This window comes from Mus musculus, chromosome 15 (assembly GCF_000001635.26).
Source record: "Mus musculus strain C57BL/6J chromosome 15, GRCm38.p6 C57BL/6J".
Classification (NCBI taxonomy): domain Eukaryota; kingdom Metazoa; phylum Chordata; class Mammalia; order Rodentia; family Muridae; genus Mus; species Mus musculus.
In genome coordinates, this window is record NC_000081.6 from 15,878,836 (window position 1) to 15,893,079 (window position 14,244).

The window sequence follows — 14,244 nt, forward strand, 5'->3', positions numbered from 1 at the left end:
TATAACTAACTAGGAACTCTGATGGAGTATTTAAGACACCAACTCACCCACAATACTTTCAACCCAAAATTTATCCTGTCTACAAGAAAAAAAGAAAGAAAGAAAGAAAAAGGGAATAGAACAGAGGGAATGGCCATCCAATAACCACCCCAACTTGAGACCCATCCCATGGGCAGCCATCAATCCCTGATTGTTGTGTCCGGCCAGCAGACCACAACCTGGGTTCTAGCCTGGAAAGGCATTTTGGAAACCTGGAAGAGAAGAGGGGCTAGGTGGCGAGAGAAAGAGATGTAGCCAAGACAGTTACTCTGATCAAGGCTCAAATTTTATTGTTGCGACACTAGTTATGAAGGAAGGGGGAGGGGACCCGATTCCCACCGAATAATCTCTGGTCCAGTAGAAAGGTGCACGTGTGTGGCTCCGCAGGTTCCAGCAGTGGGCGTGGCAGAACGAATGAGCAGGAAGCTCCACCCCTGAGCAAGCAGGTTTCAGGCTGGGGGAGGGGAGACTACACCTGATACTATTAATAATACTCTGGTATCACCTAGAAGCTCTAGAGTGAAAGGAAGCAAATTCACCCAGGAGTAGAACTCAGGAAATATCAAACTTAGGGCTGAAATCAACCAAGTGGAAACAAAAAGAACTATTCAAAGAATCAACCAAACCAGGAGCTGGTTCTTTGAGAAAATCAACAAGATAGATAAACTCTTAGCCAGACTAACTGGAGGGCACAGGGACAGTATCCTAATTAACAAAATCAGAAATGAAAAAGGAGACATAACAACAGATCCTGAGGAAATCCAAAACATCACCAGATCCTACTGCAAAAGGCTATACTAAACAAAACTGGAAAACCTGGATGATATGGACAACTTCCTAGACAGATACCAGGTACCAAAGTTAAATCAGGATCAGATTAACAATCTTAACAGTCCCATCTCTGCTAAGGAAATAGAAGCAGTCTATTAATAGTCTCCCAACCAAAAAAAGCCCAGGACCAGATGGGTTTAGTGCAGAGTTCTATCAGACCTTCAAAGAATATCTAATTCCAACTCTACTCAAACTATTCCACAAAATAGCAACAAAAGGTAATTCATTCTATGAAGCCACAATTACTCTGATACCTAAATCACACAAAGATCCAACAAAGAAAGAGAACTTCAGAACAAGTTCCCTTATGAATATCGGTGCAAAAATACTCAATAAAATCCTCACAAACAAAATCCAAGAACACATCAAAACAATCATCCATCATGACTAAGTAGACTTCATCCCAGGGATGCAGGGATGGCTTAATATACGGAAAGCCATCAACATAATCCACTATATAAACAGACCCAAGAAAAAAATCACATGATCATCTTGTTAGATGCTGAGAAAGCATTTGACAAATCCAACAGCCCTTCATGATAAAATCATGGAAATATCAGGAATTCAAGGCCCATACCTAAACATAATATAAGCAATCTACAAACCAGTAGCCAACATTAAAGTAATGGAGAGAAGCTGGAAGCAATCCCACTAAAATCAGGGACTAGACAAGGATGTCCACTTTCTCCCTGCTCATTCAATATAGTACTTGAAGTCCTAGCCAGAGCAATTCTACAAAAAAAGGAGATCAAGGGGATACAAATTGGAAAGGAAGAAGTCAAAATATCACTGTTTGCAGATGATATGAAAGTATATATAAGTGACCCTAAAAATTCCACCAGAGAACTCCTAAACCTGATAAACAGCTCTAGCACAGTTCCTGGGTATAAAATTAACTCAAACAAATCAGTGGCCTTTCTCTACACAAAGGATAAACAGGATGAGAAAGAAATTAGGGAAAGAACACCCTTCACAATAGTCACAAAAAATATAAAATACCTTGGTGTGACTCTAACTAAGGAAGTGAAAGATCTATACGACAAGAACTTCAAGTCTCTGAAGAAAGAAATTGAAGAAGATCTCAGAAGATGGAAAGATCTCCTATACTCATGGATTGCCTGGATTAATATAGTAACAATGGCTATCCTGCTATATTACTTAGGGTTCTCTAGAGTCACAGAATTTATGGATAGTCTCTATATAGTAAAGGAATTTATTGATGACTTATAGTCTGCAGTCCAATTCCCAACAATGGCTCAGTAGTAGCTGTGAATGGAAGTCCAAGGATCTAGCAGTTACTCAGTCCCACATGGCAAGCAGGCGAGGGAGCAAGAGCGAAACTCCCTTCTCCCTAGGTCCTTATATTGTCTCCAGCAGAAGGTGTAGCCCAGATTAAAGGTGTGTTCCACCATACCTTTAATCCTAGATGATCTTGAACTCAGAGATTTAATCTTCTGGAATCCATAGCCACTATGCCTCAAGATTTCCATACCAAGATCGAGAACAGAAACTTCTATCTCCCAGCCTCCAGATCAGGGTAACTGGTGAGCCTTCCAATTCTGGATTGTAGTTCATTCCAAATATAGTCAAGTTGACAACCAGGAATAGCCACTAGACCTGCCAAAAGCAATCTACAGATTCAATGCAATTCACATCAAAATACCAACTCAATTCTTCACTGAGTTAGAAAGGGTAATTTGCAAATTTATCTCGAATAACAAAAAAACCTAAGATAGCAAAAACTATTCTCAACAATAAAAAACCTCTGGGAGAATCACCATCCCTGACCTCAAGCTGTGCTACAGACCAATTATGATAAAAACTGCATGGTACTGGTACAGTGACAGACAGGTAGATCAATGGAATAGAATTAAGGACCCAGAAATGAACCTATGGTCACTTGATTTTTGACAAGGAAGCAAAAACCATCCAGTGGAAAAAAGACAGCATTTTCAACAAATGGTGCTGGCACAACTGGCAGTTATCATGTAGAAGAATGCAAATTGATCCATTCTTATCTCCTTGTACAAAGCTCAAGTCTAAGTGGATCAAAGAACTAAACATAAAACCAGAGGCACTGAAATTTATAGAGGCGAAAGTGGGGAAAACCCTCGAAGATAAGGGCACACGGGAAAAATTCCTAAACAGAACAGCAATGGCCTGTGCTGTAAGATCAAGAATCGACAAATGGGACCTCATAAAATTGCAAAGCTTCTGTAGGGCAAAAGATACTGTTAATAAGACAAGAAGGCCAACAAAAGATTGGGAAAGGATCTTTATGAATCCTAAATCAGATAGAGGACTAATATCCAATATATAAAATGTACTCAAAAAGGTGGACTCCAGAAAATCAAATAACCCCATTAAAAAATGGGGCTCAGAGCTAAACAAAGAATTCTCACCTGAGGAATACCGAATGGCTGAGAAGCACCTGAAAAAATGTTCAACATCCTTAATCATCAGGGAAATGCAAATCAACACAACCCTGAGATTCTACCTCACACCAGTCAGAATGGCTAGGATCAAAATTTCAGGTGACAGCAGATGCTGGCAAGGATGTAGAGAAAGAGGAACATTCCTCCATTGCTGGTGGGATTGCAAGCTGGTACAACCACTCTGGAAATAAGTCTGGCTGTTTTTTAGAAAACTGGACATAGAACTACCACTAGATCCAGCAATACCTCTACTGGGCATATACCCAGAAGATGTTCAAACTGGTAAGAAGGACACATGCTCCACTATGTCCATATCGGCCCTATATAATAGCCAGAAGCTGGAAAGAACCCAGATGTCCCTCAACAGAGGAATGGATACAGAAAATGTGGTACATTTACACAATGGAGTACTACTCAGCTATTAAAAACAATGAATTTATGAAATTCTTCGGCAAATGTATGTATCTGGAGGATATCATCCTGAGTGAGGTAACCCAATCACAAAAGAAGTCACTTAATATGCACTCACTGATAATTGGATATTAGTCCAGAAAGCTAGAATACACAAGATACAACTTTCAAAACACAAGAAAATCAAGAAGGAAGACCAACATTTGGATACTTCATTCCTCTCTAGAATATGGAATAAAATAACCATGAAAGGAGTTGCAGAGACAAAGTTTGGAGCTAAGACGAAAAGATGGACCATCCAGAGACTGCCTCACCTAGGGATCCATCCCATAATCAGCCACCAAATGCCTACAGTATTTCATTCACCAGCAAGATTTTGCTGAAGGGACCCTGATATAGCTGTCTCCTGTGAGGCTTTGCCAGTGCCTGGCAAATACAGAAGTGGATGCTCACAGTCATCTATAGGATAGAAAACAGGGTCCCCAATGTAGAAGCTAGAGAAAGTATCCAAGAGCTGAACGGGTCAGCAGCCCTATAGGTGGAACCATGATTTGAACTAATAAGTACACCCAGAGCTCTTGTCTCTAGCTACATATGTATCAGAAGATGGCCTACTTGGCCATCATTGGGAAGAGAGGTCCCTTGGTCTAGCAAACTTTAAATGCCCCAGTACAGGGGAATTCCAGGGCCAGGAAGCTGGAGTGGGTGGGTTGGGGAGCATGGAGCGGGGAGGGTATACAGGACTTTTGGGATAGCATTTGAAATGTAAATGAGGAAAATATCTAATAAAAATGTGTGGGAAAAATAATACTCTGCTATGCTTGCCGACAGGAGTGTAGCATGACTGTCATTTGAAAGGTTCCAACCAATAGCTGACTCAGACAGGTGCATATACCCACAGCCAAACTGTGGATGGGTCTTGGGGACTTTTATGGAAGAATAGGAAGAAAGATTGTGGGCCCTGAAGGGGATAGGAACTCCACAGAAAGACCAACAGTGTCAACTAACCTGGACCCTTGTGGCTCTCAGAGACTGAATCACCAACCAAAGAACCTGCACGGGCTGAACCTAGGCCTCCCTGCATGTAGCAGATGTGCAACTTGGTTTTCATATGAATCCCAAACTATTGGAGCATGTAGCTATTACCCAAATCTATTATATATACATAGGATATATTCTACCTGGACTGCCTTGTCTGGCCTCAGTGGGAGAGGATGAGCCAAGCCTCAGAGAGTCTTGATGTGGTAGCCTCAGGGAGGGTGGATACTCAGAGGGGCCCCTCCTGCTCAGAGCAGAAGGAAAGAAGAAACAAACGGGTGGGGAAGAAATGTGGGAGGGGGTGGTCAGGAGGAGAGCCTTGAGTGGAGAGTAAAATAAGTAAGTAAAAGAAAAAAAATTAAGTTCAAATCTTGGCACTCATAGCAACATAGATTTTAAAACATGCTTACCAAGGAGTATAACTATTTTAAAGGATAAGGGAGCATGCTTCAGTTGGAGTGTGACACAGGTGGTGGGATTTGAAGTTTTCAGCGAACAAGCCAGGTCCTGTGTTGATCTCTTCCTGCTATCTATGGATCTGAATGTAGAACACTGAGGTCCTTTCTCTGCACAATGTCTGTCTGGCTGTTACCATGCTTTCCACCGGGCTGACAATGGTCAATGACCATGGTCATGGTATTTCTTCACAGAAGTAGAACGCTAACGATGATATTCTGTGTTCAAGGATTTTCTGAGGAAGACTCCATTTGTTTAGGAAGAAATAGACAACTGCAACTTAGTAAAAAAGATTTTCTATGCTATAGAAAGAGTGATTTGAATCAAGAATCAACCCACGGTATGGGAGAGCATCTCTGTCAACTAAACACCTGATCTAGAATTAATATCTAGAATATAAAACTCAAAAATAAAAAAAAAAAACTCCAGAGACTCAGGAAAGCAGATGACACAATTAAAAAGAATTAAGGATCTAAACAGAAAGCAATCAATAAACTGCATGAAAATGACTAAGAAGCATCTAAAAAAAAGTCATTACCTTCCATAATTGGTGATTTGTAAATTAAAACAACTTTGAGGTTTAATTTCACCCCAGTAGAGAGGCAAAACCTAACAAAACTACTGGCACCAAATTGGTGAAAGAATGGAGAGGAAGTGGACCCCTCACTTCCTGTTGGTGGAAGTGCAACATGCTACAGACACATTAGAAATCAGTAGAGAGAATCCCCCAAAGATCAAAAATAAGTCAAACATATGACACAGCTAGTCTCCTTCTTAGGATATGTGTGAAGGAATAACCATCCTACTCCACAGGTATTTCCTCAGAATTGTTCACAGCTGCTTTGTTCACAGTACCCACAATGTGAAAACATCCTAAGTTTCCTTCAACAAGTGAATGGTGAAGGACAATGGGGTACATGTGAAAAAATGGACTACTCTTCAGCTGTAAACAAAAAACTGAAATCATGAAATTTGCATGTAAATGGATAGATCGAGAAAATACACTGTGGGAAGTCATAGTCAGTACCTAAAATATAATCTGTGTGTTCTTCCTTATCTGTAGGTTGTAGCTACAGATCCTTAGATGTGAGTGTGCAAAATGCAATAACTATACAAACTAGGAATATCTAAAGGAAATATGTGGGTGTTTGGGCTTGGGAAGGAAATATCAGGATACAAGTAATATGAAGTGGGCAATGAATAAACGGGGGGGGGAGGCTCTCAATGGGATGAAGGGATGCGAATGCATACAGAAAAGGAAGAGAAGAAGGGACAAAGGCCAAATAACATGAAGACTGTGACTAAGCTTCAAAGTATATATTTCATATTATATTATGTATTACATATGTAAGATACACACACACACACACACACACACACATTTATAGGAAGTTGTGTCACTTGAGCTGCCAATGCTCCCCACACAATCCATAGACTAACAAAGCACTAATACTAAAAAAGAAGAACCTTATTTTGAACAGATGGTCAGCAGAGTTCAAGTGATTCCCAAGGTTATGTAGACTAGAAATGTAGCCTTTAGTTGCTTCAGATTGATTGGGGTTGTGCCCTTTTTGCTAAAGATACTGCAACATAGCATGCATAGGACGCACTATTAGGTTGAATCCAGCTGGGTCTGACCTGGGTCTTTCCTGTGTTCGAGCATTCTTGCAACCAGAAATTACTATGCAAAGCTGACAAAGGAGAGAAAGAATTTAAGAAAGATTACCAGCTGCAAGTCTTATGGAACATAATTTCCAGAATGGCAAGCTAGCCATAGAGGTTCAAAAAGTGTCACTCATGTATAGGTGGTAGCCAACAGCTGTCTAGTTGGACATAAGGTCCACTGATCAAGAGGTAAATCATTCTTGATCATTTAAACCTAGTTAGCTTTCCAGGATCAATGAGGTAATAAATATAAGAAAATAATCTACTAAAGTTGTTTTGCTAGAGTATTACCTTCTTTATTATATGCTAAATTTCCATCTTATATCTACTTATAAGTATAGCTCCTCTTTTCATTATAGCAAATGAAAACAGTCAGAGAAAATCACACAATTGGCTGTAAGTCAGGGATGAGTGTATTGCGGTGAGCCAACCTCAATGAATGTAACTACCTTAGAGCTCACATATCTATGGCTCAGAGGACATCCCTAAAATGTAGATTATAAGGATCAGAATACCAAGGAATCTTAGATAAAAACAGCCTTTTCAAGAAACAGCTCCATAAACAAACCTGGAACATTGATAATTCAATGGACATTTTCATATGAAAGGAAGGACATTCCATACATCCCAAAGATAGCCAAATATCTGTAAATAGCTAATACATGATTGCTCAGAGGGGATGAATTAATATCTCCCAGGATTGAACAATTTTATTAGTTGTCAAGAGCAGAGCAATCATATGTGTGTGTGTGTGTGTGTGTGTGTGTGTGTGTTTTAAGAAATGGCTATTACTACATGTGCATGATAGCATTTTAAAGGTATAAAAATTTTGACAACAGTAGTCAAATTATAGCAGTTTGAAGAAGATTTTAGGATGTAGTATTTTGACATATAATGTTTTTAATTATTTTGGAAAACAAGATAAGCTATATTTAGAAATATGGATTTTCAACGGTGTAATATTTCATTAATTTGGTTTGTACTAGAAATCTCATTTTAGTTTAAGAATGTTATGAGAACTTTGCTGTACTGAAAGGGCAATAGAATAAAAGACAAGCTGTCACAAAATACGGCCCATGAAATACAACCTCACTGAATCACATGTGTATATGTGTTGTGTATCAGAAACATATGTTATATAAATAGTCCTGAGTAACCTTTAATTAAGAAGCATTTAACATTTTAGTTCAATATTTGTCAAACAGACTTATTTATGAAATGCTTTCTCATCCAACAGTTTGTAATCCTGGAAATATAATAGATAGTATAATGTGTCTGTGGAAATCTGTGGCATGTAAAAATCTGACAAAATATGAAATTATTGTTGCTTGCCTTGATAGTCACATTTTCTTAAAGTTTACTATTAAACACAAAGGCATAACAATTCTTCCGTGATTAGAGAGAAATGCCTCCCACAGACTTATGCACACTTGGTCTCTAGCTGGCTACACTGGTTGGGAAGATTTAGGAGGTTTAGTCTTGATTTACAAACCTTGGCAGTGAGGGAAACAGCCCTGCTTGCCCAGGACTTGGCCACCCTTCCAGCTCTTTGGGTCTCCAACAGTGATGGTCTCTACTATTACCACAAAGAAGTTAAAGACGATTTTGTTACCCTTCATCATTTATTCTCGAGTAAAAGGATATGGATTGCATACACATTCCTCTACCTAAACTTCTCCAGTCCAGGTCTGGACTGCTCTTCCAACAGATATTTGGTTACATACCTCTTTGGTACCTTTGTCTTCCTGGCTGATGTGCTGTGTGACTCTCTCTCCTCTTAACCTCCCCTTCTCCCTACATGACCCAGTTTCGCCTGGTCAAGACCACTGTGGAATCTTCCAGATGTCCCTGCCTCTAATTATGCTCACCCAGATATCTATAATAAACTTTATCTTATACAATACCTGGTGCAGACAGGGTCCTTTGATTCCTTTTCTGTTTCTGTTTTCATTCATTATCCTGTCACTTGTGGACTCTCTTAGTGGAATAAAAGTTTTAAAAAACTTTTGTCTTGATGAGTTGCTTTGGCCACAGATTTAATCACAATTGAAAGATAAGTAACTAATATAAATATCTATCACAAACAGGCAGGTAACGTTTCTCTTCAATGTATTTATTTAAATATTGATTATTAAATTATGCATTAAATGAATATATATATGTGTGTATATATATACACACATAAATACATATATCTTTTAAATGGTAGAAGAGGAACAGAAATTGTTAAAATTGTAAAAATTTCATCCAGGTATATACCAGTATTTATTACATAGAACAAATTTCCTTCCTGTATTGTTAACTACATGATGAATCTTGAATCTTCTGATGTTCATTTTCATTTTAGTTTATATTAGAGGCACACACATGTGGACTTAAACACACACATACATTAACATTCATATGTGCACACCCATGTTTACCTGTTTATCTCTCAATTATCTATTCACATGTTGACTTACAAGGAGGGCAGGCAAGAGAGGGAACACTTAGGTGACAGCTAGTCTGCATTATCAACCATTCTGAATTTTTAACCATCGAGGCTACATATATCTGTGTATGTGTACTAGAATTTCTCTCTACCACTGAACACAGATACGGTGTGACCATGTGGCAGATACTGACACCATGAATTCCCAGTCATGATGGAATATAGCCTTAAAATATTAGCAGACTAAAGATTTTCTTTCTTGAATTGTTTTTGATGTTTTATACTAGTAACAAGAAAATACCTGATATAGCCTTGCAATCTTGTTTAAGACTTTATGGAATGGGAAAGGGATAGTTCAGATGTACACATATTCCTATCTTCACATATAATTCCATTGAAGAATTTTACACATTATGGTCTATCTTCTCTCTCTCTTTCTCACTCTCCATATCCCCAGCTCTCTCTTTTCAGAGGAGAAAAGCATCTATTTTACAGATTATAGCCTACTTTTTAAAATATTTTTTATTACTACGTATTTTCCTCAATTACATTTAGAATGCTATCCCAAAAGTCTCCCATACCCTCCCCCCCCCCTAGTTCCCTACCCACCCATTCCCATTTTTTGGCCCTGGCATTCCCCTGTACTGGGGCATATAAAGTTTGCAAGTCCAATGGGCCTCTCTTTCCAGTGATGGCCGACTAGGCCATCTTTTGATACATATGCAGCTAGAGTCAAGAGCTCCGGGGTACTGGTTAGTTCATAATGTTGTTGCACCTACAGGGTTGCAGATCTCTTTAGCTCCTTGGATACTTTCACTAGCTCCTCCATTGGGGGCCCTGTGCTCCATCCAATAGCTGACTGTGAGCATCCACTTCTGTGTTTGCTAGGCCCCCGCATAGTCTCACAAGATACAGCTACATCTGGGTTCTTTCAGCAAAATCTTGCTGGTGTATGCAATGGTGTCATTGTTTGGAGGCTAATTATGGGATGGATCTCAAAGTGAGTAAGCTTAGAAACTCAAGAAGGAACTTATAACAAGCCACCGGAACAGTAGCTGCAGGTTTGGTTCCTTTCTTGAAGGATTATGCTCTGAACATTACTTTATTTACATGTCTTCTATTTCTTCTTGGAGCAGAAGTACTTTTGTACCAAATTTCTAGATTTCCCATCATATAATCTTGCAGTGCAACACTGGCGATAGAGTTATAAATATTAACAAATATATCTTTAATTTACAGGGACTAAGTCTTAGAAATAGTCACCTTAATAGGGAAAAAATGTTCTCTTCAGCCTCAAGGCTGTTGCAAAATATGGATATTGACAGGAACAGATGTTAGCATTTCATTCTCAAACCCTTCCTAAGTCAATTCAACTGTTCCTGACTCCCTGAAATTCCAAAAAAATCAGTGAAAAAACCACCACCACCACCAAAAAAAAAAACCAAGTGCTTGGAAAGTTTGATAAAATCATGGTGTTTTTCTTTTTCTTTCTTTTTTTTTTTTCCTTCTTCAAATAAATGTGACTCAGACTGCATCACAACAACTGGCAATCAGCAGCACATTCTTCATTTCCATAACTTAATATGACGTCAGCCCTTTCTCTGACCAAATTTTAAAAATAGTAATCAAAACTGGCAGTCATTTCCCCCCCCCCACTCTTATTCATTTCGCAGGTTGTAATGTAGAAAGGCAAAGTAAGTATTAGAAGTCAGACCTCATGTTTTCAATTCACTTCTCTTAAAAGACAGCTGACATGGCTTTGCCTTTCAGTTAAAATCTAGCAGTATTAGGTCAAGTTATGTTCTAATGTAAACAGATGCATCGGGAGCTACAGTGAGTGTCTTCAGTATCGTGTGTATATAGCATATAAATATATACCAATAAATCTGGATGAAGATGACCTAGGGATCCTAGGGTTGTGTGGTGCATGCAAGGGGAAAGATGGGAAAAGGAGAAGACTGTGTATTCATGTTTAAATTGTTTTCAAAACAATAAAAAATTAAATTTAAAATAAAAATTAATTCCTTTTCCAGGAGACAGTGTTTTATGTATCTTGTTAAATAGTTTTATAAAAGTATAAAATAAGATATTATATGTTAGGATATTTATAATCACCATGGAAGGATACAATTGCATTAACTGCATTTTACGAAATATTAACAATATCAAAGCCTTGTTTAAAGTGAACAGAGATCAAGAAAGATTTTCCTAATAAAACCTACTATTTTCTAAGAATAAAAACTTGAAAACCTTATGATCATTATTTTAGAAATTTTATAATTTTCTGTTTCTCTATCATTTTCATAGTTCCTTAAATGCATTATTTCCCTATTCTATCTCATTTAAAAATTATTAATCACTAGTCTGTATTGTGCATTTCTGTGTGTAAGTATGTATATGTTTGCATGTGGATGCACATTCCACCAAGAACTGGGTGAAGGTCAAAGCATAGCTTTGTAGAATTCCTTTAAAAAAAAAAGGCATATTCTTTGGGGTCTGGTGAATCAAAGTCAGTTATCCAAGCTTGCAGAGCAAGCACCTTAAACCACTGAGTAACTCTTCTCCCATATTACCATTTTAAAGTTTCAGATGTGAACTTTTTAATGCTTCTCCATATGCCTCTAAAAACATACTCTCTAAATCATATACTATTTCCTTGCACAGTGCTAATACTCTGTGTTCAATATTTCCAAATACAAATTCTGTTTTAAAATTGGGACTAGTGTATTTAATGACTGCTCATTTTTAATCTCTTCGGTCTAGGACTTTATAAAGGAGGATGCATGCAGTCTAAATTCTGCTCGCAGCCTGACTGTGCTTGCCTTCACTCGATCAGTGTCCCATTATTGTGTTATTACTGAAGAGTTCTGAATAGTAGGTGGATAATATATTGCTCTCTAGTCCTCAAATACATAACAGAACAACCAAGAAAATACATGGTGGCACTTTGACCTCTTCATTTCTTATTAACTTAGTGTAAAAATAAGGTGTTTGTTTCAGATTAAAATAAGAAGAAAAAGGTGTCATTCCCTTGTGAGACTATCTCCATTGTTTTCTCTTCACAGCATTTAGCCCAGCTGCATATGTAGCAGAAGATGGACTTGTCAGGCATCAATAGGAGAAGCTGCTCTTGGTCCTATGAAGGATCAATGCCTCCAGTATAGGGGAAGGCCAGGGCAGGGAGGCTGGAATGGGTGGCTGGGTGGGGGTACACACTCATAGAAGCAGGGGGAGGGCAGATGGGATAGGGGATTTCCAGAGGGGAAACCTGGAAAGGGATAACATTTGAAATGTAAATAAAGAAAATATCCAATAAAATTTTTTTTAAAAAAAGGAAAAGAAAATGAAGATAAGCACACTTTATTTTTTCTTTTGCCTAGAAACAGTCCTCATGTGTAAGGACATCAATTCCATTTCAGGTATTATCTGAGAATAGATTTACACCTCTGTTGCTTTCTTCAAGTCTCTTAAATGTGGAAATGTTTGCAAGTTTGCAGTAAGTGTGGACATGTTCCCACTTTTCTTTAGTTATTCTTTATAAACAGTATTGCACTTTCTCTCACTTAAGATACTACAATAATAAATAAATAAATGGCAGAAAGAAATAGTAATCAAGGTGAGAATATAGGAAACACAGAAACTAAAGAAAGACTATATTAAGAGAGTAGACAGAAAATTAGTCAAAGCCATATAGTTTAACCTGCTATGTAGTATTCTCCATGCCTTAGAACCATCCTGTTGATTCAAGTCTTCATGAGATCAGGCAGAACTATTATATATCTACATTACCAATGTGTCAATCCTTTCTCATGAGTGAGTCGTACAAGTTAAATATATCAGCTCTAAAAAAAGGAATGAATATATATAATATACATGTATATAAATAGTCTGTTTATATATAATGTTATATATTTATATAATTTATAAATTTTAATAAAATTCATATAAATAAAGTATATATACTAAATAATATGTAATAAAAGAAACCAAACATTAAATATATGTGTGTTTGTGTATGTGTGTGTTTTGATTTTTTTGCACGGGGTTTCTCTACATAGGCTTAGCTTTCCTGGAACTTACTCTGCAGTTCAGGCTTGCCTTCCACTTACATATATCTGCCTGCCTCTGCTTCCTCAGTGCTGTTAATAAAAGCTCGTGCCACAACTACCCTCAGGAAAACTTACCACTTGTCTACTGTATACAGAATTGATCATGCACATATCCCCTCTGGATTTTTGTATTGGCATGCCTGCCTTTCAGCTTCCCCGTTTCAGAGACTCTTCAGCCTTCATCGCATTTTTAGTTTCAGAACATTTTGCTTTATTTTTCTTCATCTCCCATTAGCAGTATTAAATAATCTGTACCATCATTTCAGAATTTTTTTCTACTAATAGAAATTTCAACTCCTCCAACTCTCAACTGCTAGGTAAATTCATTATTTTGCTCTGTCTATAGTCCTTAACTAGAGGAGTCTGACCTAGCTAGAAGCATTCTAATAACCATGATGAAGAACAAATGAATTGGTCTATGATGATTAGCTGATAGCTAATACAAACAATCAATTTACTTTTTGTAACAATTAAATTTGTGGAGTTTACTATCTTATTTCATTTTTTAATTTATTTTTTACACTCCATATTTTATTCTCCTCCATCCACCCTCCAACTGTCCCATATTCCCACCCCCTTTCTCCATGTGGATTCCCCCACCCCTCACACCACCTGACCTCTAAACTCCCTGGGGCCTCCAGTCTCTTGAGTGTTAGTTGCAACATCTCTGAATGAACACAGACCCAACAGTCCTCTGCTGTATGTGTGCTGGGGGCCTCATATCAGCTGGTGTATACTGCCTGTTTGGTCATCCAGTGTTTGAGCGATTTCAGGGGTCCAGATTAATAGAGACTGCCGGTCGGTCCTCCTACAGGATCACCCTTCTCCT